General features: G+C 42.2%; 1 protein-coding gene across 2 annotated transcripts in view; it reads right to left on the bottom strand.

Annotated features, from left to right (window-relative positions):
- Positions 1-14,881, bottom strand: part of LOC139232499 (zeta-sarcoglycan) — an 817,822-nt gene that overhangs the window by 670,986 nt on the left and 131,955 nt on the right. The gene's annotated exons all lie outside the window — the stretch shown is intronic.

Raw genomic sequence — 14,881 nt, 5'->3', positions numbered from 1 at the left:
ACTCCCCTATAGTTCAAAAATCTGTCTACCTCCACCTTAAATATATTCAAAGGCCCAGTCTTCACAGCTCTCTGGGGTAGGGAATTCCAAAAATTCACAACCCTCTGAGAGAAAAAATTCCTTCTCACCTCCATTTTAAATGGGCAACCCCTTATTCTGTAACTATGCCCTCTAGTTGTAGATTTCCACATGAGGGGAAACATCCTTTCTGCATCTACCCTGTCAAACTCCCTCAGAATCTTACATGTCTCAATAAGATCACCTCTCATTTTTCTAAACTCCAATGAGTATAGGCCCAACCTGCTCAACTTTTCTTCACAAGACATCTCAGGAATTAACCTAAAGAACCTTCTCTGAACTGGCTCCAATGCAATTATATCCTTCCTTAAATAAGGAAACCAAAATTGCAATACTCCAGCTGCAGTCCCTACTTTTATAATCCATGCTCCTTGCAATAAAGGCCAACATTCCATTTGCCTTCCGAATTACTTGCTGTACATGCAGGCTAACATTTTGTCTTTCATGTACAAGGACCCCCAGATCCCTCTGTACTACAGCATTTTGTAGTCTCTCTCCATTTAAATAATAATTTGCCTTTTTATTCTTCCTACCAAAGTGGATAAGCTCACTTTTTCCCACATTATACTCCATCTGCCAAATTGTTGCCCACTCACTTAACCTATCTATATCCCTTTGGAGATTCTTTGTGTCCTCCTCACAACCAACTTTGGCTACAGTGCACTCAGTTCCTTCATCCAATTCATTAATATAGATGGTAAATAGTTGAGGACCCATCACTGATCCCTGTGGCACTCCACTAGTTACAGTTTGCCAACATGAAAATGACCCATTTATCCTGACTCTCTGTTTTCTGTTAGTTAGCCAATCCTCTATCCATGCTAATATATTATCACCAACCTCGTGAGCTCTTATCTTGCACAGTAGCCTTTTAAGTGGCACCTTATCGAATGCCTTCTGGAAATCCAAATACACAACATCTTCTGGTTCCCCTTTATTCATCCTGCTCGTTACATCTCCAAAGAACTCCATCAAATTTGTCAAATATGATTTCCCTTTCATAAAACCATCCTGACTCTGCATGACTGTATTATGATTTTCTAAATGTTCTTAATAATGGGCTCCAGCATTTTCCCAATGACAGATGTTAGGCTAAATGGTCTATATTTCCTGTTTTCTGTCTCCCTCCCTTCTTAAATAGGAATGTTGCATTTGTGATTTTACAATCAGCTGGGACCTCTGCAGAATCCAGGGAATTTTGGTAGATTACAATCAATGCATCCACTATCTCTGCAGCCACTTCTTTTAAGACCCGAGGATGAAGGCCATCAAGTCCAGGGGACTTGTCCATCATTAGTCCCATTAGTTTGCCTAGTACTTTTTCTCTAGTGATAGTGATTGTTTTAAGTTCCTCCCTCCCTATAGAACCTTGATTATTTATATTGGAATGCTTTTAATGTCTTCTTCCATGAAGACCGTAACAAAATATTTGTTCAAAGTCTCTGCCATTTCTCTGTTTCCCATTATTAATTCCCAAGTCTCATCCTCTAAGGGACAAATGTTTACTTTAGCTACTCTCTTCCTTTTTATATATCTTTGGAAGCTCTTTCTGTTTTTATATTTCTTGCTAATTTATTCTCATAATCTATCTTCTCTCTCTTTATTATTATTTTAGTCATCTTTTGCTGGTTCCTAAAAATGTCCTAATCCTCTGGTTTACCTCTAATCTTCGCAACATTGTATGCCTTTGTTTTCAATTTGATACCATCCTTAACTTCCTTATTTAGTCACGGATGGTTCATCCTTCTCGTAGATTATTTCTTTCTCCTTAAATGTCTGCCACTGCTGATCCACCATCCAAGCTTTTAATCTATTTTCCTAGTCCACATTAGTCAACTCTTTAATCACGCCTTTGTAATTGCCTTTATTTTAATTCAAGACACTAGTTTGAGACTCAAGTTTTTCACCATCAAACTGAATTTGAAATTCTAACATGCTATGATCACTCTTCCCGAGAGGATCCTTTATCTATGAGATCATTAATTAATCTTATCTCATTACACATTACCAGATCAAAAATAGCCTGTTCCCTGGTTGGTTCTAAGAAACCATCCCGAATACACTCTATGAACTTATCCTCAAGGCTACCTTTGCCAATTTGATTTGTCCAATCAATATGAAAATTTAAATCATCCAGTACTTTCTTACAAGCCTGTATTATTTCTTGATTTATACTCTGTCCTATAGGGCAACTACTGTTAGGATGCCTAAAGATTACTCCCACCAGTGACTTCTTTCCCTTATTACTGAGGCAGACGAAAGCATGGGCCTTACGCTAAACATCCGTAAGACAAAGGTCCTCCACCAGCCTGTCCTCATCGCCCAGCACTGCCCCCCAGTCATCAAGATCCATGGCGCGGCCCTCGACAATGTGGACCATTTCCCATACCTCAGGAGCCTCTTATCAACAAAAGCAGACATTGATGCGGAGATTAAACACCGCCTCCAATACGCCAGTGCAGCCTTCGGCCGTCTGAGGAAAAGAGTGTTTGAAGACCAGGCCGTCAAATCTACCACCAAGCTCATGGTCTACAGGGCTGTAGTAATACCCGCCCTCCTGTATGGCTCAGAGGCATGGACGATGTACAGAAGACACCTCAAGTCGCTGGTGATATATCACCAATGATGTCTCCGCAAGATCCTACAAATCCCCTGGGAGGATAGGCACACTAACATCAGTGTCCTCGTCCAGGCTAACATCGCCAGCATTGAAGCACTGACTACACTCGATCATCTTCGCTGGGCAGACTACATAGTTCGCATGCCAGACACGAGACTCCCAAAACAAGTGCTCTATGCAGAGCTCCTTCACGGCAAATGAGCCAAAGGTGGGCAGCTGAAACGTTACAAGGACACCCTCAAAGTCTCCCTGAAAAAGTGCGACATCACCACTGACACCTAGGAGTCCCTGGCCAAAGACCGCCCTAAGTGGAGAAAGTGCATCCGGGAGGCCGTTGAGCACACAGTCTCAACGCCGAGAGCGTGCAGAAATCAAGCGCAGGCAGCGGAAAGAGCGTGCGGCAAACCAGTCCTACCCACCCCTTCCCTCAACGACTATCTGTCCCACCTGTGACAGAGTCTGTGGCTCTCGTATTGGACTGTTCAGCCACCAAAGAACTCACTTCAGAAGTGGAAGCAAGTCTTCCTCGATTCCGAGGGACTGCCTAAGATGATAATGATTATTATTTCTTATCTCTACCCAAACTGATTCAACACCTTGATCTTCTGAGCCGATATAATTTCTCACTACTGCACTGATCTCATCCTTTATTAACATAACTATCCCATCTCCATTTCCTTTCTGCCTATCCTTCCGAAATATCAGATACCCTAAATATTCAGTACCCAGCCGTGATCACCTTGCAACCACATCTCTGTAATGGCTATTAGATCATACCCATTTATTTCTATTTGTGCCATCAACCCATCTATCTTGTTACGAATGCTGAGTGCATTCAGATAAAGAGCTTTTAATTTTGTCTTTTTACCATTTTTCCCTACTCTCACTCTGCTTTCTCATGCACTCTTATGTTTATACACTCTGTCCCTTCCTGTCACTCTGGTTATCATTACCCCTATCGCTACCCTGCACTATTGCCTTCTCCTTTCACTATGACTTTTTAAATTTCCCTTCACCTGAACCCACACCCTGCCCCCCCGCCCCACTAATTAGTTTAAAACCTTATCGATAGCCCTAGTTATTCAATTCGCCAGGACACTGGTCCCAGCATGGTTCAAGTGAAGCCCATCCCAACGGAACAGCTCCCTTTTTTCCCAATACTGGTGTTAGAGCCTTATGAATCAAAACCCATTTCTCCCACACCAATCTTTGAGCCATGCGTTCATTTCTCTAATCTTATTTACCGTATGCAAATTTGCTCATAGTCCAGGTAGTAATCCAGAGATTATTACCTTTGTGGTTCTGCTTTATAATTTTGCCCCTCGCTACTCATATTCCCTCAGCAGAAACTCTTTTTCTGTCCTACTTATGTCATTGGTACCTACGTGGACTACTACAATCGGATCTTTCCCGTCCCACTTCAAGTTCCTCTCCAGCCCAGAGGAGGTGTCCTTAACCCTGGAAAGTGAATAGAGTTCAGTACGAATATATAAGGCTTTATCTACAGTGCTATGCTCACCCCAATTTGAGAACAGCGCCATGCTAGCTTTATAACTTGGTGCTACCAGATCATATCACACATCTGCAGATACTGGTCTCAAATGGACCATGCAGCATGAGACAAAGAGGAATAAGGAAAAAAATATATCAAGAGGTTCCTCTGTCGGCACAAGTAGTAACAGAGATACCTCAAAGAGTTAAAGAATTCATGTATGTATAATGAAAGGAAGGGAAGCTGAAATCACAGAAGTATGACAATAATTATAACAGCCAGTTTGGGTAAGTTTGTCTAGTCTTAAGTTGTGTCTTTGTTTTCCCTAACAGTCATTCTGCCACAAATATTTTGGAATTTGCTTTTTCATATTTTTTGGATAACACTTCTGCTCCTGAGCAGAATCTGGCATGACAATAGTGCAGATCAGTGAATCAGATTCTGAGGTCAGCACACTTCCAATTTTCTGGCCATTGATCTTAATAGCCAGAAAATTGAGAACACCATGAATGAGGTGATTCGCTGATAAACTGTTCCATCTGTACCAGGAGCGAAGTCTCGCAATTTGTGGCTGTAAAGTCAATACAACAATCTTTTAATAGCTCGTGCACTTTAGTGAAGATAAATACAAATTGTGCAGTGTATCAACCTTTACTTTAGAACCCACTTTTGATTGAAGAACCAAGGAAATCATCAATCTGCTGACTTCAAAAGTATGTGCAAGATAAATGGAAACATCTGCCTGGAGCTAACTGCTTTCATGTAAAATGACTCAAAACTGGAACTGAATAAATAAAACTCAAAGACTGTTCACCATTTACAGTATTCTATAAATGCTTGCATGTAACATACTTTTGCTTGATCTGGTCTTAAGAGTAAATACAACTTAATTATGCATTTTTATTCATATGATTACAAATAACTGATGTATTTTTTATTGTTTATTTCTGTCTTAATGTCACTTTCATAAAATTTTCAGGATTTTTTTCTGAAATGCCATTATTTTGTTTTTACCTATCATAACTGTATCCTTTCCTTCCTGCTCATTATTGCTGTCTATTTTCAAGATTTTCTTTCTTGCAAATATTGCTTCATTTAATACTTTTTGTTTGCGTGCTTAATGTTTTTTATTGTTGTATGTTCAAATATGAAATGACACTAAGGCCCCAAGTTTCCACATGATTTGCTCCTGATTTTTAGGAGCAACTGGTGGAGAACGGAGTATCTTAGAAATCGGAATTCTCCACATTTAAGTTTTCTGCAGTTCTAGTCAGGTAGAACAGTTTCACTTTTGAACAGAATTTTTTTTTCAAAAGGGGGCGTGTTCGGCCACTGACGCCTGATTTGAAAGTTTCCACAGTGAAAACGTACTCCAAACTAACTTAGAATGGAGCAAGTGAAGATTTTTGTACGCTTGAAAAAACCTTGTCTACACATTAAAAAATCAGGAGCAGGTTACAAATTAGGCGTCCGGAACGAGTTGGGGGGGGAGAAGGGACGTCATTAAATTCTACAATCAATCCTTAGTTATACTTATACAAATATTATACAAATAAATCCAACCTGAATAAAAATGTATAAGCAAAGAAAAGATTAAATAAACTATGTTCCTACCTGTGTGAAAGTGCTTCAGGCAGGACTTTCAGGCAGCGGTGTGGCGTCGGTCCCGACGGCAGGGGCAAGAAGCAGCAAGCAGCCTCAGTGCTGATCATGGAAGGGCAATGTGGTTTTATTAAAAAAATTTAAAAATTAAACAGCTACAAAGAATTTGAATAGTCTCAAACAAGTGCATGTGTCCCGTTTATCACAGTCTATCTTTAATTACAGAATGATTGGTGGAGATTGAAACGGTAACGAGTTGTAAAGGCTGAATTAAAATGCACAGTTGCTGCAGTAACACTGGTTAAAGAGCCAACATTAATTCAGTAGATGATTTATTCAGCAGTGCTGCTAAAAGCACTCCCTCACACACAGAAATATCAAGAAAATTAAAATACAAGCCTTTGCAAGGGTTCAATAAACAAATTTTCACTTTTTCTGCAGCACTTTTAAAAATGGCCGAGTGCCAATGTTTACTTCAGACTGCGCGTGCGCGAACGCTCCAACGCGCACGCGCAGGGTTGCCGGCACCAATAAAACTCATTTAAATTGTACCCGCCCCCTCTTACTTACAAAATCGGCGCGAGTGGTAGGCTCCGCCCCCTGTGCGCCGCGCCAAGCAGACATCGAGCTGCAAGGAGCTCGAGAATACCGCGTTTTTTTTCAGGCGCTGTTTTCGGCGCGAAAAACAGGCGCCCAGCTCTGAGGGGCGCCTTTTTCGCTGCGTGTGGAAACTTGGGGCCCTTGTAAGGAGGAACAGTAAGTTGTGCAGATGGGTGCACAAAGTCAGAAAGGGACAGAGACAGATGAAGTGAGAAAGGGATTTGGTGTCCATGTACACAAATCATGAAAACCTGGTGCACTGTACAAAAAATAATCAAAAAGGCTAGTGGAATGTTAACCTTCATCTCAAGGGAGTTGGAATTCAAAAGTGAAGAAGAGATGCTTCAGTTGCACAGAGCCTTGGTCAGACCTGATCTGGAGTACTTCATTGTAGTTTTGGGCACAGCACCTCAGGAAGGATATTTTGGCCTTGGAAGGAGTTTCACTAGAATGATACCAGCGCTTAAAGAGTTAAATTATGAGGACGTTTCATCACCATGGCTTGTATTCCTTGAGTTTACAAGGTTGAAGGGAGCTCTAAAAATGGTTAAAGGATTCAGTAGAGTAGATAAAGAGAAACCATTTCCTCTAGAACAAGGGGGCATCATCTTAAAATTAGAGTTCGTCCATTTAGGAGTGTAATCAGGAAGCCCTTTTTCACACAAAGGGTAGTGGAAATTTCGAACTCTCTTCCTAAATAGCTATGGATGATGTGAATTTGAGATCAATGTATTTTTGTTAGGTAAGAGTAACAAACGATATAAAGAAAAGGCAGTTGGAGTTGAGTTATAAGAACATAAGAACATAAGGAATAGGAACAGGAGTAGGCTATACGGCCCCTTGAGCCTGTTACGCCATTCAATAAGATCATGGCTGATCTGATCATGGACTCAGCTCCACTTCCCCGCCCGCTCACCATAACCCCTCAAGAAACTGTCCATTTATGTCTTAAATTTATTCAATGCCCCAGCTTCCACAGCTCTCCGAGGCAGCGAATTCCACAGATTTACAATCCTCTGAGAGAAGAAATTCCTCCACATCTCTGTTTTAAATGGGTGGTCCCTTATTCTAAGATCATGCCCTCTAGTTCTAGTCTCCCCCATCAGTGGAAACATCCTCTCTGCATCCACCTTGTCAAGTCGCCTCATAATCTTATATGTTTCGATAAGATCACCTCTCATTCTTCTGAACTCCAATGAGTAGAGGCCCAATCTAATCAACCTTCCCTCATAAGTCAACCCCCTCATCCCCGGAATCAACCTAGAGAACCTTCTTTGAACTGCCTCCAAAGCAAGTATATCCTTTCGTAAATATGGAAACCAAAACTGCACGCAGTATTCCAGGTGTGGCCTCACCAATACCTTGTATAGCTGTAGCAAGACTTCCCTGCTTTTATTCTCCATCCCCTTTGCAATAAAGGCCAAGATACCATTGGCCTTTCTGATCACTTGCTGTACCTGCATACTATCCTTTTGTGTTTCATGCAAGTATCCCCAGGTCCGGCTGGATTGCGGCATTTTGCAATCTTTCTCCATTTAAATAATAACTTGCTCTTTGATTTTTTTTCTGCCAAAGTGCAAGACCTCACACTTTTCCAACATTATATTCCATCTGCCAAATTTTTGCCCACTCATTTAGCCTGTCTATGCCCATTTGCAGATGTTTTGTGTCCTCCTCACAAATTGCTTTTCCTCCCATCTTTGTATCATCAGCAAACTTGGCTACGTTACACTCCATCCCTTCTTCCAAGTCATTAATATAGATTGTAAATAGTTGGGAATCCAGCACTGATCCCTGCGGCACCCCACTAGTTACTGGTTGTCAACCAGAGAATGAACCATTTATCCCGACCATGTTTTCTGTTAGTTAGCCAATAGATCAGCTATGATGTAATGGCCCTGAATTTGCATGGGGCGTCCCATGGGGAAATGCCTCTGATCTGCAAATAAAATGCCCACGTTCCCGGTGGTCTGGCAGGTACGGTGATGTGTGATCCTGGGCCTCTCCGGGATCTTGTGGAACAGCCCAACCAATGACAGAAGGGAATTCATGCTTATGCGGACTCTGTATGTATGGAACTCCCATAAGTATGAATGGGGATCACTTAAAAAATATACAAACACATGAAATAAATAAAATAAATTACATAGTTAAAATTAATTAAACTGGCATTTTATTAAGTATTTAAAACAAAAATTCAATTTTTTGAAGAATAAATTTACATGTTTTAAAGGGGCTAAAATTAAACTTACCTTATTTCACAGATTTTTAAATGTATAAATTTTTAAACTCTTACACTGGTAAAAGCAGGCCTTAGGCCCAGACGTAAGAATTTCACGGGCATTCGCTGGGCAGAAGTTGGGCAAATAGCTCAACTCAAACCTGTGATGTGCCTGCCCTGCGAGTCTTGATGGGTCAGTTTAGAGAGAGTTTTACTCTAGAAACCTGGAAACATAGAAAATAGATGCCGGAGTAGGCCATTCGGCCCTTTGAGCCTGCACCACCATTCAATAAGATCATGGCTGAACATTCCCTCAGTACCACTTTCATAGAAACATAGAAAATAGGTGCAGGAGCAGGCCATTCAGCCCTTCTAGCCAGCACCGCCATTCAATGAGTTCATGGCTGAACATGAAACCTCAGTACCCCCTTCCTGCTTTCTCGCCATACCCCTTGATCCCCCGAGTAGTAAGGACTTCATCTAACTCCCTTTTGAATATATTTAGTGAATTGGCCTCAACTACTTTCTGTGGTAGAGAATTACACAGGTTCACCACTCTCTGGGTGAAGAAGTTTCTCCTCATCTCGGTCCTAAATGGCTTACCCTTTATCCTTAGACTGTGACCCCTGGTTCTGGAATTCCCCAACATTGGGAACATTCTTCCTGCATCTAACCTGTCCAAACCCGTCAGAATTTTAAACGTTTCTATGAGGTCCCCTCTCATTCTTCTGAACTCCAGTGAATACAAGCCCAGTTGATCCAGTCTTTCTTGATAGGTCAGTCCCACCATCCCGGGAATCAGTCTGGTGAACTTCGCTGCACTCCCTCAATAGCAAGAATGTCCTTCCTCAAATTAGGAGACCAAAACTGTACACAATACTCCAGGTGTGGCCTCACCAAGGCCCTGCACAACTGTAGCAACACCTCCCTGCCCCTGTACTCCCTGCCCTTGCTTTCTCTCCATACCCTTTGATCCCTTTAGCCATAAGGGCCATATCTAAATCCCTCTTGAATATATCCAATGAAGTGGCATCCACAACTCTCTGCGACAGGAAATTCCACAGGTTAACAACTCTCTGAGTGAAGAAGTTTCTCCTCATCTCAGTCCTTAATGGCCTACCCCTTATCCTAAGACTGTGTCCCCTGGTTCTGGACCTTCGCAACATCGGGAACCTTCTTCCCGCATCTATCCTGTCCTGTCCCGTCAGAATTTTATACGTTTCTCATCCTTCTAAACTCCAGTCTATAAAGGCCCAGTTGATCCAGTCTCTCCTCATATGTCAGTCCAGCCATCCCTGGAATCAGTCTGGTGAACCTTCGCTGCACTCCCTCAATAGCAAGAACGTCCTTCCTCAGATTAGGAGACCAAAGCTGAACACAATATTCCAGGTGAGGTCTCACCAAGGCCCTGTACAACTGCAGTAAGACCGCCCTGCTCCTATACTCAAATCCCCTAGCTATGAAGGCCAACATACCATTTGCCTTCTTCATCGCCTGCTGTACCTACATGCCAACGTTCAATGACTGATGTACCATGACACCCAGGTCTCGTTGCACCTCCCCTTTTCCTAATCTGCTGGCAGTCAGATAATATTCTGCCTTCGTGTTTGTGCCCCCAAAGTGAATAACCTCACATTTATCCACATTATACTGCATCTGCCATGCATTTGCCCACTCACTGAACCTGTCCAAGTCACCCTGCAGCCTCTTAGCGTCCTCCTCATAGCTCACACCACCACCCAGTTTGTGCCATCTGCAAACTCGGAGATATTATACTCAATTCCTTCATCTAAATCATGAATGTATATTGTAAAGAGCTGGGGTCCCACACTGAGCCCTGTGGCACTCCACTAGTCACTGCCTGCCATTCTGAAAAGGACCCGTTTAACCCGACTCTCTGCTTCCTGTCTGCCAACCAGTTCCCTATCTACGTCCCATTACCCCCAATACCATGTGCTTTGATTTTGCACAGCAATCTCTTGTGTGGACCTTGTCAAAAGCCTTTTGAAATTCCAAATATACCACATCCACTGGTTCTCCCTTGTCCACTCTGCTAGTTACTTCCTCAAAAAATTCTAGAAGATTCGTCAAGCATGATTTCCCCTTCATAACTCCATGCTGACTTGGACCGATCCTGTCATTGCTTTCCAAATGCGCTGCTATTTCATCCTTAATGATTGATTCCAACATTTTCCCCACTACTGATGTTAGGCTAACCGGTCTATAATTACCCATTTTCTCTCTCCCTCCTTTTTTAAAAAGTGGTGTTACATTCGCTACCCTCCAGTCCATGGGAACTGATCCAGAGTCGATAGACTGTTGGAAAATGATCACCAATGCATCCACTATTTCGAGGTCCACTTCCTTAAGTACTCTGGGATGCAGACTATCAGGCCCTAGGGATTTATCGGCGTTCAATCCCATCAATTTCCCTAACACAATTTCCCGCCTAATAAGGATATCCTTCAGTTGTCTTTCTCACTAGTCCCCGAGTACATCTGGAAGGATATTTGTGTCTTCCTCTGTTTAATCCAAGCTGTTCCTATCCTGGGAGTGTTTGATGGTACAGTATAGAATCATAGAATCATAGATGCCCTTTTCCTGGGGATGCGTTGGATGTATCAAGAAGATTCTGGGTTTTTGTGCATGTGCATCGCGTGGAAACCCAGAACTTGTGCGGCTCTTAGGAGCGCGTGCCCACCTCGTACGTACCCATAGGAGCCGCAAATTACGGCGCAGGCTTGATGGGGCTGAACAGCCTATTTATTGGTTCCTATGTTCATGCTTTTTATATTTTTACATTTTTGTGGAATTTTCTGTCTATTTGAATGCCATTGCAGACAATATTAAAAGGAAATGAGATGTAGCACAGAACAAAATAAAGAAAATGCTATAGACCACATCAAGTAAGAGGAGACATGAAATACAGAGGACTCCTAATTATTCAAAGTCAATTTTTGTCCAAAAAATGTCAAAATGATCCAGAAGCTTGAATTAAACAACAGTGGTAGACTGTATAAAGTAAGCATGAAAAAATATTGGAAATGGTTGAGGTAAGCAAGATGTTAATTTGGACAGTGCATACAGGTAAAAAAATCACAAGTCCAGCTTAGATAATTAAAACATCATTTTTCCCCCACAGCGTATTAGACTCCCAGAAAAGTTGGGTGATTCAGGGTTAACCTTTAAAACGCAGTTGGATCAGAAAGGGATGGAGGGTTACAGAGGTATTAACAGCACTGCTTGATTTTTAAATGCTGAGAAAGATGGACATGAAGATGGAAATGAAAGGATAGACTGATGGTTGAGAATTGTGGAAACGCAGAGCAAAAGCAAGAAAATTCAGAGCAAGATGGAGCAAAACAAAGAAACAGACAGGGAACATGTAGGGACAGATATAAGTAAAACTTACAATGTAAAACATAATGAACTTTGGTGTCAGTTACACATCCTACATCCATTTTTTTCCATGCTAAAAATTGATAATGATGTAAACACGAGTTGACTTTATGTTGCACAATATCAAGTTAGAGACAGATTGATAGAGAATTCCAGCTCTGCAGCCCGGCTGCAGTTTTGAAAAAACACAGACCACATTGCATTAAGTCATCAATCAACTTGACATTTTAGGACCTTGGGTAGCGAGCCAATTAAAGGTTAAAAGACTATCAAATGAGCCAATAAGGACAAAGAAGGCGAGTTCTTTTCTGTAAATTGAACCAGGTATAAATACAGCCATTTTGGCCATGTGGTCTCAGAAGGACAAAGGTCTGGCTTAAAGCCAGAAGCTTGTTGCTGCTGCCAGAATAAAGGTACATTAAAACTACAACCGGAGTTCGTATTTCATTGGGAATTAAGAGATCTAACAATTTTGGCGTCACGAACACGATCACTGAGGAAAGAAACTGAATTTTGGACATTGGACCTACATACTGAGGTAAGGACTCCTCTTTATAAAAGTCCTCAGTCAAAAGTCTAAATTCGCCTCTCCTTCTACGCGATTCCGAAAGCCTCCGGTTTGCGAACCCTCCGGTTGGTAGTCGGCTCGAGGTTCCATAGACGTCTAACTTTGGCAGTGTGTTAGTTAATTAATCACCGACCCACTGATCGGTTGGAAAGCCTACGACCGAGACCCCAGGAAAGAAATCAGTATTATGGCAGCAGGAGATAAGAGCAAAGAATTGCCTACAACTGTCGTTTCGATAGATGAAATCCTCCAACAGTTGAAAGAATACAGAGAGCAACAATTCGACTTATCTAAAACCTGTATTAAGATCTAACAAAAGTACGGAACCTTCAAAGGACAATGGTCCTTGGACGAGATTAAAAGGGTCTGGGGAAAAACCTCCCGTATGAAAAATAAAGAGTGAACTAGATGGTCCCAAGCCATTATGGGACAGATCCGAAAGCGGAATGAAATTATAATGCGTTCCCAACATGATCGAGAACTGACCAGTACAAAGGACCAATTGCAAGCTGTTTGTGCACAGTTGCGACAGAAAAGACTTGAACTTGAAAAGTCGGAAATGGAAGTTAAAGATCTGAAAGGTGAAATTAAAGAATGGAAAAAATCATTAGGTCAAGAGACAGTAATAGGAAAAGGAAAATGTATTGGTCAATTCCCAGGGTACCCATGTTTGGATAAATTAAAAGCGTAAACCCGAAGACACAACCGAGGAATAGATACGGATTCTGAATCCTCTGACGATACAGGGTCAGAGGATGAAGAATTAGGGGTGCGCTTTGCCCCGTTTAAAAAAAGACGAGTTGTAGTCAAATCAGAAGAGACTGCAGATGAGGGCGGAACCAAAAAAACGAGGAAAAGGGTGTATGCAGAATACTTATTTCATGATCCGACATACCCAGAGAAAATTGATAAATGGTCCAAGGAATTGCCCAATCCAAAGAAAGGGGGAGTGAAAACGTGGGACCAATTGGACTGCTTAAGAAATATATATCAACTTCATCCCTGTGACGGAGTGCAAATTTTGACCATAATGGTGCCAAAAACACAGGGAAGAAAATTGCACGACAAGGTAGAAGAAGATTTGGGGCAGGATGAGCAAGAATTAAACGCAGGATGGGAGGCGATTAAACACTGGCTGCAAGCCTTCAGTCCAGCCAAGACAGACTGGGGAAAAATTGCGGCCTGCCAACAGAAAGGAACAGAGGAGGTCCTGGAGTATGACAAGCGGTTTAGATGCACATTGCTACAACATTCGGGTATGAATAATACGGATGAGGAAATGGATGAACAAGTGTTTGGACCACTGAAAGCAGCTTTCATGGCAGGTCTAAAGCCAGAACTGTCCAAAATGCTTAAGGTAGTATTACTGGACTGGGAAGGTAGAGGAACTACCTTTGCAGCATTGGTGGATCGATGTAACCAATTAGATCGGGATATAGGAGCTAAAGTCCGAGCTGTACAGGCTATGGGATGGAAATCCCAGGATTCCGATAAACAGTTATTAGGAAAATTACCCGGAAAATGTCATTATTGTGGGAAAGAAGGTCACTGGGCCAAGACGTGCAGGGCAAAACAGCAAGGTCACGGCCGGGGAAGAGGACACAGCCAGGGATACAATTCAGCCAACAAACCAGGATTGTCACAAGATAACGACTTCATAGAAGCATTTAAGCGACTGACAATACAACAAAAGGAGTTACTTGGGATAGCAAAAAACGATTAGAGCCCACTCTGGTCCACCTCCTCGCACTAATACAACAAAGGGGAGATGGGCTATATATAACTGTGAGGGTGGGCGATAAGGATGTGAACTGACTTTTAGACACAGCGGGGGAATTAACATGCTTACCCCTACAATATGGAGACTTTTTGTCGTTGGATGGTAGGGCACGTACAGCCTATGGAGTTGGGGGCCATAAAATGGAAATTAAAAGGACAACACTGGTACTTATAGGGCTGGGTCCACATGAACTAACCACGCCGGTCTGGATAGGCCCAGTAGATCAACCCCTTTTGGGAATGGATGTTCGAATCCAAGTAGATTCATCATTGCCTTTTGAGGATGGTCGGGTGACATGGTCAATTAGAACTTTGAAGAAAGAAGAATTGAAGGAACACCCGCTATGGGCCAAAGATAAGAACGATTGTGGCTTACTCCAGATGGAGCCTGCGCCATTTACCGGGACCAAGCGTCCATGCACTAAACAGTATCCCATCAGTCCAACTGCCATCGCACGAATCTTACCAGTTATTCAGCAATTGGAGAAACAAGGGGTGCTTATTAAAACACATAGCTCCTCC

This window comes from Pristiophorus japonicus, chromosome 2, assembly GCF_044704955.1.
Source record: "Pristiophorus japonicus isolate sPriJap1 chromosome 2, sPriJap1.hap1, whole genome shotgun sequence".
In the NCBI taxonomy this organism is placed as follows: domain Eukaryota; kingdom Metazoa; phylum Chordata; class Chondrichthyes; family Pristiophoridae; genus Pristiophorus; species Pristiophorus japonicus.
Note: the sequence above shows the minus strand (reverse complement) of the source record. Positions and strands in the feature narration are given on the sequence as shown.